Source organism: Equus caballus, chromosome 19, assembly GCF_041296265.1.
Source record: "Equus caballus isolate H_3958 breed thoroughbred chromosome 19, TB-T2T, whole genome shotgun sequence".
In the NCBI taxonomy this organism is placed as follows: domain Eukaryota; kingdom Metazoa; phylum Chordata; class Mammalia; order Perissodactyla; family Equidae; genus Equus; species Equus caballus.
In genome coordinates, this window is record NC_091702.1 from 8,243,411 (window position 1) to 8,254,812 (window position 11,402).

Here is an 11,402-nt window from a genome sequence, read left to right on the forward strand (position 1 = left end):
TGTACTAGGACATGTTTTATTTTCAATCTTTGACTTTTAACTAAGTCTGTTACATCTGATACTATTTTTAACTTGAATGGAATAAAATAAAACTCTTTTAAAACTCTGAACAATCTCTAACTGTGTTTTGTTCTGGGAATCAGACAATGGATGAGCATTGTGGTGACTGGGAGATATTACCAACAATGGGAAAAATAAGTAAGCATGAGTGAGAATCATCTGAAACCAGAAGTGTGGGCTGGTACTTACTCAGAAAGTCACATGGAAGGGACTGGGTCACAAAATCAAATTTGAAGGTTTTTTAAAAATTATCATCTCATGTACTAGAGAACCCCTTGCACCTGGTAGAGTGCCAAGTAATGTGACAAAATCTAATCATGGGAAATCAAAACCCTGTCCCCTCAGGAAAATGCTGTCTCTCTTGGGGGCAGGATGCAGACAGTCTTCTGTGCCGTGTGGACAAATGACCCACCGTGGTGAGCAAGCAATGAGGCAGCAAAGAGGAGACTGTTGAAGTCGGGTGGAAGCCGTGCCTGCAGCCCGAGCCGCTAAGGCACACTTCCAGCAGCCCAGGGAGCTGCAGCCTCGCTCTGGCTGGGCTGACGTGGAATTGGATTCCATGTCCCATGGCACTGCGTTGGAACACCAGCAGCAGTACCCAAAAGTGTGGTTTTGCTGTTCAAAACCAGCCACTGCTTCACCTGCCCGTGGAAGGAAGAACGTGCCCTGCGTCTTCATCCCTGAGCAGCATGTTGTCCCCAACCCCATGTTGAGCTTCCTAATGACCATCAGGCTTACATCTGCCAGTGTGGGCCCAATGGTGACCAGCAACACGATCTCCATCCTAGAGGTGACCATCCTGGGGAGAGAAGATGCATGCAGTCAGCGCTGAGACAATAGAGCATCTGTGTCACCCCCCAAATTGGTCCCTTAGTCCTTAAGAGAACAGACGCCAGCAGTCTCAGCACAAATTCTTTTACAGCTGAACCCCGCTTCCTTCTGGTGCTTATACTTATGGCAATTGACCTATTTCACGCTTCTTTCACCGACTTACGTTTGAGTTCTATTTTGGGAAGTGACACAAAAATCTCTTGTATCCTTGCAAAAGAGGAAGAGGAAGAAACACACACAGGCACACACATACACGCTCCCCAGAATTCTAGGCTGTAGTAATAGTCTACAAAGGAGCATTTGTTTTCTGTCACCAAAAAACCTTGTCAGAAAGCACTTAAAAAGTGTCAACAGTCCTTTCAGAAATAAAACATATATATGTTAACTTATTAGATGCTTATCTGGTAAGATGTCTGCGGAGTAATGTCAATACCTGTTGGTGGAAAGTCCCATCTCAGAAACAGGGCCAGACAGTGATGGATGAGTCCCTGCAGGTTCAGATGCCAAGGGCCCTCAGAAAGCCCCCCACTGTGGTGGTGTTGGTGCCCTCCACGGATGCCCACTCCCAGGGCACCCTGTGCACAGCAGAGGGGAGCCCTGCCTGGGGCCGTTGTGCTACCCTCTCACCTTCTGGCACTGTGTCAGACCATGCTTCGTGGCTAGCCACAGGGTTTCCTCTACGTAGTGTCACTTTAATCAGAGGTTGGATATCAGAGTACTGACCTGACAATGAGCCACTGGAATAAAAACTACATACCTGAGTATACAAGACAATTACATTCCGGGTGGCAGATGACCAGACACCCAGTTCCCAAGTGCTATCTTAGGCCTGACAGCACTGACACTATGACAATGGCAGTGCCCATTTGTTGAGTATATATTACAGTCCAAACACCTCACATATATTGTTTATAAACTTCCCTATTCCCTGTGAGGGATATTTTAGCTTACCATTTTAAAAACGAAAAACTACGCCTCAGTGATATTAAATAAATTACTCAAGACACCCCAACTACTAAGTAGCAAACCCAAACTAGGACTCGCACCCAGGTCTGCCTAATTCCAGAGACTGCATTTTCTTCCCCTAAACCAAATTGCCTCTTATAAAAGCAGATTCCTCCCAGATTTGGACTCAAATCCTGTGATCATCCCACTGCCAGTAAAGCATTTGGTTTCTTTCCCTTATCGCCTATAAGATGAGAGCACTCTTTAACCTTGGTAGATTTTTAAGGCAATTAAAAATGGAAAGACATTAAAAATGATATGGCATCCTGGATCAGATCCTGGAAACAGGGCATTAGTGGAAAAACTAGTGAACTCCGAATGGAGTCTGGCATTTAGTTAATAGTAATTTACCGATGTTAGTGTCCTGGCTTGGACACATGGACCGTGTGATTTTAGACGTTGACAATAGGGGAAACTGGGCGAAGGGTATGCGAGAACTCTCTGTGCTATCTCTGTCACTTTTCTGTAAATCTGAAGTGATTCCAAAATTTAAAAGTTTACCTTTTTAAAAAAGGGACACCTAAATAAATAAAAGGACAAAAATGGAAATGTGGTAATCCTCCTGTGGTTCCTGAGTCTCAAGATTTGCACAAGTAGATTTATCATAAGCTGAAGAGACAGGAGGACTAACAATTTCTACTTGTACATCAATGCATTGGGATTAATATACTTATTTAACAAATTTACTTAAAAACACTACCAAATGCATTGTTGTTTTTTGTCCTTGTTTATTTTATTAATCGACGAATGCCGAGTGGAACTACTATCCAATGTAAACATTTGTTTTCTAAATGAAAAGATAAGCCATAAATATTTTTAAATGATTCCATATAAGGGGAAGAAGGGATCGTGACAAGGAGGAAGGAAGAGGCTAGACTCCACTGAATATACTTTGTAGGTGTGATTTTGAAACCATGAATGTAGTCTTATACAAGTATAAAATGAAGTGAAATATTCAGGAAAGAAATCCCTAGAAGTCAAGAGCAAATTGAAATAAATAAACCTAGCCATCTACTGATTTGTGGCATGACCACAAAGACAGAAACTATTCCATGTGACTTTAAAATACTCATTTGACTGTACATCCTTAGTAAGACATACCCGAAGAACAGGAAGAACATACAAAAGAAAGAACAACTTAAAGGGTATTCACAATCGTGTTATTGACTCTATGGTTAGGGTTGTTCTTCTGAGACTTAAGATTGATGGGATCAAGTGAAATAGCTCCTGAATTTTAACCAGAAGCAGTCTGATCAACTCATTATACGTTGTATTTTAAAAAACGCTTTCCAGCTTTATGCACTAAAATGTCTGGAAACAATGACACACCCATCACTAGTGAAAGCTTCTAGTGTCTAGATTGTGGACTCCAAGCACCATTTCTCATTAACTGCAACCAGGGCTCCTGGGAGAAATGGCTGCTTCCAGGTCTGGGACAAGCAATGTAGCAGGTGAGCATGAAAATCTTGTCGTATCCAAAGATAGGAAGCCATCAAAGATAACTCGAGTCTTGTCAAAAGGACCCAGGAGTTGACCTGACTAGGCTCCCATTAGTCAAAGATGGAGCAATTTGAGCATCAAAAGTAATAACAGTGACTTGAAAGACACCAAAATATTTGTACAGTCATGCATCACTTAACGACGGGATACGTTCTGAGAAATCCATCCTTAGCCAGTGTTGCCCTTGTGTGAACATCACTGAGTGTACTTACACTAACTTAGATGGGATAGCCTCCTTCACACCTAGGCTCTATGGTACTAATCTTTCAGGACCACCAACATATACATGGTCTGTCGTTGACCTAAACGTCATTATACCGGGCGTGACTGCATTCACGAATTCACTAGGATAGATTAAAAAAAAGGCAAACAGAAAACATCCCTTTGGTGGCTCAGGATGCCAGAGAACCAACACAATCTTTGGAAAATGGGTTAATGAAAAGAGAGATTCAAGCATTTATCCTGACTTCTGTAAGAACCCTACCTTAGGGTATTCAAACAGTTGACGAGAGAAAGTCCCTTATAGAAATGGGCCAGGTAATGAATGAAAAAGGATCCATGGAGTGAGGGCATAACCATTTTGCACCCCCTAATGAAACAACAGATCTAGGAATGGTCATTGGTGGCTACAAAGATCTCAAAGAGAGATGGCCAGACATGGTGCCTCCTGATGAAAGTCTACAAATTTGATGTCTGAATCTAGCTGAGTCAATTTTAACAAAATGCCTGAGGAGCAGAAAAACAGATTCAAAGTCTCCGTGGGGACACAGCTAGCTAACTCTGGACTGTAGGAAACTAGAGCAGTGCCACCCAACGTGCCTTCACAGACCAGCATCAGCGTGATTCGGGAGCTTGTTAGAAATGCACATTCTCAGGCCTTAGGTTATTGTTAATTTTTTAAGGTATGGCGGTGCTTTGGTGGTTCTATTTTACAAAGTCCTTTCTTTTAGTAATGTGTATTTAAATATTTGTGCATGAAATGATATCCTATTTGAGATTTGTCTCTACTAATTTTGGGGTGGGAAGTGGGAAAAGAGGTGGGGTTATAACAGAAACAAGATGAGCCATGACTTCATAATGATGGAGGCCGGGTGCTGGCTACATGGCAATTCTTTCTACTCCTCTGTTTTTAATACTCAGCCTTTCCATAATAAGATGGATTTTAAAAGAGTCTAATTCAGGCAAACAATGTAGCAAATATAACAAAATGTTAATTATTAAATGGGTTGATGGATGTATTAGGGTAGCTATTACCCTTTTCTCTCTACTTCTCCATGTGCTTGAAAAGGTTTCTACTTAAAACTAAAAAGACTTTCACTGGGAAAAACTGAAGTAGGTGCTCACGCTTCAAAACATGGGAGTCACTGTAGAAAACACTGACGTCTTTGCTGTAACAATTATTGATGAAAGTGTATGTGCAGACACCATATTACACAAATTCAGATGTGATTACCTTGTTGTTAACACCAGTGTTAATCAGCAGGAAATGAGGTCCAGGGAGCTGTCGCCCAGAGTCACAGGCTGTGCCTGCGGTCAGTCCCAAGCCGATCTCTACCTATCCTGTGATCTTCCTGGTACTGGAACATGTACATTTCAGAATCACATCATTTTTCCGGTTTATTGTTGATCATTCCTATGACTTGGGGATGCTTTCTGTGTTCTAGGATATCAAGTGATAACATTCTGTGCTGTGTGTTTGTTACTTGATTTTTGACTTTAAAATGTGTCATTGGGTTATAACATACATTCAGAGAATTGCGTGAATATGAAGTATGCAGCTGCACGAGTGTCACCTATGTCTTGTGGACAGGTTTCTGGAACCCCTCTCCCTGGCCCGATGGGTGAATCTAGCCCACAAACTGCATAGGCGTTAAGTCAGTCCGATAACACCCACGCTGTGCTGCGCAGGAGCCGTGCAGGCCGTCTTCAGCCTGTGTCACACGACCTTGCGTCCCCACGTCTCATGACTGAAGACGCCAGTTGCACCTCTGCAGAGCAGGAAGAGGTGAAGGGCAGCTCGCTCTCACCCTCCCCCGCTGCATTGCTTAGAGATTGTGGGAATAGTTAACGACCCTGGTCCTCGTCTCCCTCCACACGTAGATAACGTCAGCGTCTCTGAACTTGTTTGATGTGTGACTGAAGATGCTTGTTTATGTCACCCAGATGCACTGTATCCTTTGTGACATAGATGAAATCTAGTGGCAAGTTTTTTCCCTCTTCTCCTCTTCCCTGCACGTACACTGTTGGTAAAAGAGACAGAAGCTGCCCTTCACCTCACACCCTCGGAGCAGTCCCATCAGAGCACCCTGTGGAACTGGTTCTCGGGGTCCCACTCCTCACCCCGAGTATTGAATGAACTCCATCACTAATATCACCTGCAGCTTTCTCTCAGTTGACACTATGCAACCTGTGTACCACCTCCCGGGGCAGGATGTAGAATATTTCCCATGCCTCCACCCCTTGTGCCCCTCCCTTGTCACAACCCTCCTCCTGGGAAATGGCTATGCTGAGGTCTACCACCAGAGATAGAAGTAGGATCCTAGTGGGTGGTCTTTTCTGTCCTGCTCTTTCACTCATCATGATGTCTGGGAGAGTCACACTGTTGCTGCAGGTGGCAGGAGCTTATTGCTTTTTGTTGCTGTGTAGTATTCCATCATGTGAATATACTCAAGTTACTTATCTATCCTATTTGATGGAAAGTTGAGTTGTTTCCAGTTCTCCACTATTGTGAGTAGACTGGCGATGAACATTCCCATAAGAGTCATCTGGCAGATGTGTGCAGCCACGTGTCATGGAATAAACCCTGGGTGGAATTGCTCAGTCAGAGGAAACCAACCATATGTTTACCTTTGGGAGGTCATGGGCAAAGCACTTCCAACAAGGTCCTCACAACTATGACTCCCGCCAGCAGCAAATGAGAGTCCCTGCTGCTTCATCTTCCCAGTGACACAGTTGTCACTGTCCTTGCCATTCTGCTATCAGCATTTAGGAACCTCCTCCAAACTGTCCAGTGTTCCTCTGCAGAGTCAGTGTGCCCTCCTGTGGCTCACACAGCATCTTCTCCATCTCTGCCACAGCTCTTGCCATCTCTGGTGGAGCTTTGCTTCCTCTGTGTCTCCCCTCATTAGAATCTAACTCCCCAGGGGCAAGGGCGGTGCTTTCTTCTTCTTCTTGATATTCCAGGAGCTTACACAGGGCCAGGGACACAGTCCTGGCTCAATCAGAGTTTGATTCAATGAGTAAATGAATGAGTGGATGAATGAATGAATCAGTCAATTAATCAATATTCTGAAGAAATTAAAACCTACTTACCTGGCGGGACATGGTGCACATTTTATATAAACAACTAAGCTCTTTGGGCCACGCGAACCTCTCTCCAGAGCTGTACACACAGGGAGAATTTTTGGCCTGAAATTCAGAGAGCGCTCAGGGATGGGGAGAAGCTTTCATCTCCAAGGCCTCATTTGCACTGGGCCTGCAGCACAGAGGAGCAGGACTCGGTGCCAGGATGGGGCTGCCCAGGCTGTGCTGAGCTTGGATAGTGTGGATCCGCTTTGCAAAGCCCACCTCTTCCCCTCGAGCGACCGGATCCCCAGGATCCCAGGAAACAGCATGTGCACGCCCTTCCGTTTCTCAGTCGCTGCCGAGACCAGCAGGCTCCTCCGTGTGCCGGCTTGGTGGGCTACAAAGGCTACGCCCACCCTGGCCCCACCTCTGAGTTCAGGGATTCCCAGCCGTGACCTCGGGGTCTAGACGCACGTGCCCAGAGGAGAATGATCATGGAGATGCAGTTTTGGTCTCCTCTAATAGACAGGTCTGCCTGTCTATTATGTATAATTTATTATATTTTTATATATATAATATATAAATTATATAAATATAATTTACAAATTATATTTATATAATTTATATAATATATATAATTTATAATATATAGTAAAATATAATAATTTATATATAATATAAAGGCTGCCATTTGTATAATGGGAGATTGAGAGTGCCCTGCTGTGTTACAATAACCTGAGAGCCTGTGGAGACAATTCTAACCACCAACAATTCAAAGGCAAAGCCCATCGTTCAGGAAAACATTTGGTTTTCATTGAACTTCTGCATTGTGATTACCCCAGTGGACTGATATCTGCGACTTTTGTTATGAGCTGTTTAGGAGCATTTTGACATGTAGGGGGTGCTGCCGAATGGAAAACAAATGTTCAAAGAGATGAGCACTGAGAAAAGCAGAGTTCTGAGAGAGAGACCGTGGGCACTGGCATGAACGTCATTCTAGTCTCACCAGGGTTTCTTCAAGTCACACCAGCCTGGAGGTGAGAAGAGGCAGAATTCTTACTGCATTTATCTAAGGGTTTACTGCATTGTCTCTACTGGCTCCTGAGGGCACAAGACTCAGCCCTTTACTTCCAGGTGGCCCCTAGGACTGTCACATGTACAACTTGAGCCAACATCCTTGGCCTCCGTTGTGCCCCACTTCCCCTGGCCCTGCCCTCAGCCCCATCTCCCTGAAGCAGTGATCAAGGAAACGGCAGAAGTGCCCGATGCCCAGGGCTGAGCTCTGGCAGCATGCCCTGGGACAGGTGACCACAACCAGCCTGCCTGCTTTCCCAATGTCCCCTGGGAGTTTTAGTGAAGACAGCAGCTGTCAATTCAGCCTGAAATGTCTATCACAGTGGCATACTCTCATGCTTACTTCCCCTGTTCCCCCAAGGAAAGACGGTCCTGTGTGGCTGTCCTCATTTCTCCAGGCTGCTGGACCATTTCTGCCAGGCAAATTCCCAGCTTTGTGTTACAGGAGGAGAGGATGGGATGGGGACGGCAGGAGAGAGGCCAGCGAGAGAGGCGAAGCTTCCTCCCGAAGTCCATTGACGCGATTTGTGTCCCAAAAAGAAGGTCTGGACTTCCTGTGGGTCTGCTTGTGGCTTTTGAACCATGCTTCTTGAACGTCACCCCAGCTGTGGCCTGAGTAGGCCCCATTCCAGTCCCCTCTTCTCCTAGGACTCAGACGTGAACAAATGTAAACGCGAGGCAGCCTCAGTCCTCAGAACAGCCCGTCCTCTTGGGTGACCCAGGCCCCCCGAGCAGACCTGCAGCCTGAAGGGCTGTCTCTTCTCCAGGATGAGTTCCATGCAGGAGGCTGCCCGCCTGTCTGCCCACCCAGGTCACTGCCCCCAGGGAGCAAGGCTGGGGGTTAAGCTGGTACGGGAGTAAATGGCCAAGAAGGGCTTCCTCCAGCAGCTCTTCCCATCCCCTCAGGCTGGGTCCTGCAGCAAGGGGCAGCGGACACACCCCAGGAAGGCCGGAGTCACTGTCCCCAGTGACAAATGTAAGCAATCAAAGCTCACCCCCTAGTCAATTATTCAGATAAATCTGAACAACATCAGATGGCCCATAAAGCTCTGTTTGTTTCATTTTACCCCAATTAGACTAGATTTATGGCACTTGGATTCATAGGTGCACACATCCATCAGTGTCGGGGAACATCTACATGTGGCTGACCAGGAGTGAAATTGTGGTGTTTGAAAGATGTTTCCAAGTCAGTGATGTCCTACTTTCCAGAAATAGTTAATGACAGGAAACAGTGCTAATTAGTGGTAATGAGGGCAAAACGCAAGACTTCAATTACATAACATCCTATAAATTCTGCATGCGTTTCTATCATCTTCCTGTTTCTCACTCTGTCTCTCACTCTCTAGCTACATAACTAATAAATGTAAAAATGATAGAAAACACACCAAAATATTCTCACTGGTTATTTTGGGTTGCTGGAATTGTTGGTGACTTTTCTTTGCTTATTAAAATTTTTTGCAGTTTCAAATTTTTCTTCACTTTTATATAGTTAGCCTTTGTTGTGTAACAAACTACTCTAAAACTTAGTTACTCAAAACAAAAAACAAGAAATATTATTTCTGACAAGTCTGTGGGTCCATGGGGCTGGTCCCTGGATCCAGGCCTGCTTGTTGGGTCTCTGCGGTCAGCTGAAATGGAGCTTTAAGTTTAATATATTTCATTTTCAATGATTTAAGCAGTATTTTTAATCACTTTAATGGTATTTTAAAAATCACTATTGTGTTCGGATCCCCTCTAAAACTGATTCAGGATATATTCTTATCACATTCTCACAAAACATTTGGTAGTGGCCTAGATTTATTACTATTTTGTAACAATTCTAGTCACATTGGAATCCTGCAAAAGATGTTTCAATAAGCTAATATTTAGAAATATTTAAGACTGTCCCTCTGTTAGGAGAAAATGTCGTCAATCACGGCAATATTCTCATTTGAAAACAAGATAAGCAGAGAAATGCATTTTACAAATAGTATAGATAATTTGTCTTTCTTGAAAGCCAGGAATGTAAAATTATAATAATTTCTGATTTTGATATATATAAAACATTGAAAATTAAAATAATGTTTATTAATACATCTCATCTTTATCTTTCAATATATTTTCAGCTACTTCCATGTCATAGGAAATTTAGCATTAACAATTCTTGCAGCGGATGTAGGATTGAACATTTTTCCCTTTCGCCCAGGAATTCTGTAGTCTCCAGGCGTGTCCTGTGTCCCCAGCTCCCTCCCGGGAAGGCCCAACATCTTGCACATCCTTTCACGAGGGCACCTGTGTGTCTGAATCTGTGCACGATTCCTCCCACAAACCTCACAAGCCTGTGACACAGCACAGCGGGCTGTGATTGCCCCATGAGCCCCATAAAGGGCGATCCTGTGCACAATAGGCCTCAGGAACACACGCCCTGAGGGAGTAGAGAACAAGCCCCAGGAACAGTCCAGACCATGCAGCTCTGTGCGCATGACCGAAGGAGAGTGTCAGAGGAGGCACACAGGCCCCTGCTGGGCCGGAAGCGGGCAGGGAGCATCCTCTTCCCGAGGGAGCGGCACGTCGATCCTGGGGACAGGAAGCTCTTGTCTCACTGCGGCCAGGAACCAGCATCCATGGGCAGCACACCCAGCACCACACCCTGGTCTCTGGGGCCCCGGTCAGAACAAGGCGGTGGTGTGAGCCCTGTGCCCCCGGCCGGGGAGCAAGCTGGCTACCGCTAAGCAGGGACTCCTAAGCTGAGGCACAGCAGCTCAGTGGTCACACTGTTCAGTCCCTTAATTTCTGAAGTTCAAATGGAATGGGCACCGTATCACAGGCCTTGATGAGAGTGGATTATGATAACAAGAAGTACAGGTCAAAGTGCAACACGTGGTGCGTATTCTCTGTGCTGCTAATGAATGAGGAGAATTTAAAAGAAAAGAAAATACCCTTCACAAAAGGGTACAAAATCAAAATAAATAAAATCCTTACATAAACATCTAAACAAGTAAAGACAAATCTGTATCCAGAAAACTACCAAATGCTGTGAAAAGCTAGCAAAGAAAACCTACCTAATAGGAGACGTATTTCACTTCCACGATCAGTAGACTCAGTATAATGAAGATGTCAGCTCTTCCCGACTGGACCTACAGAGTCAACACAACCCCAGTCAATGTCCCAGTCAGACACTTTGTAGATATCTACAAACCGTTTCTGCACCTGGAATATCCTGCACAACACTGAAGAGCAAAGTTGAGTAAGCCGCACTTCCCCATTCCAGGATTTAGAAAGGTACAGGGAGTGTGATGCTGGGGTAAGAATGTGCCAGGAGATAAATAGAAAAGAACACAGAGTCCATAGATAGACTCACAAACATGGGCAACTGATCTTTGTCAAAAGATCAGAGGCAATTTGATGGAGAAAAGTTAGTCTTTTAAACAAATGGTGATGGCACAATCGGGTGACCATATGGAAAAAACTTAACAAAGATGCCAACTTTTCACATGACACAAATATTCACAAAAATTGTTCATGGATGTAAACACAAACTGCGAAACTATCAAAATTCTAGAACTAGCAAAGGAGAAGATATGACCTGAGATTTCATAATGACCTTTTATCTTCAACATTGAAAGAACGAGTCTTCAATGAAAAATCCAGTTAAGGTGGACTTTGTT

General features: G+C 44.4%; 1 long non-coding RNA gene across 1 annotated transcript; it reads right to left on the bottom strand.

The window, feature by feature from the left end:
- Positions 1–10,918, bottom strand: LOC138919080 (uncharacterized). Its single transcript, XR_011428986.1, has 2 exons — positions 10,797–10,918; positions 1–859 (listed from the first exon to the last, which is right to left on the bottom strand). It is a non-coding gene; the product is annotated as an uncharacterized lncRNA (long non-coding RNA).
- Between the last annotated feature and the right edge of the window lie 484 nt (positions 10,919–11,402).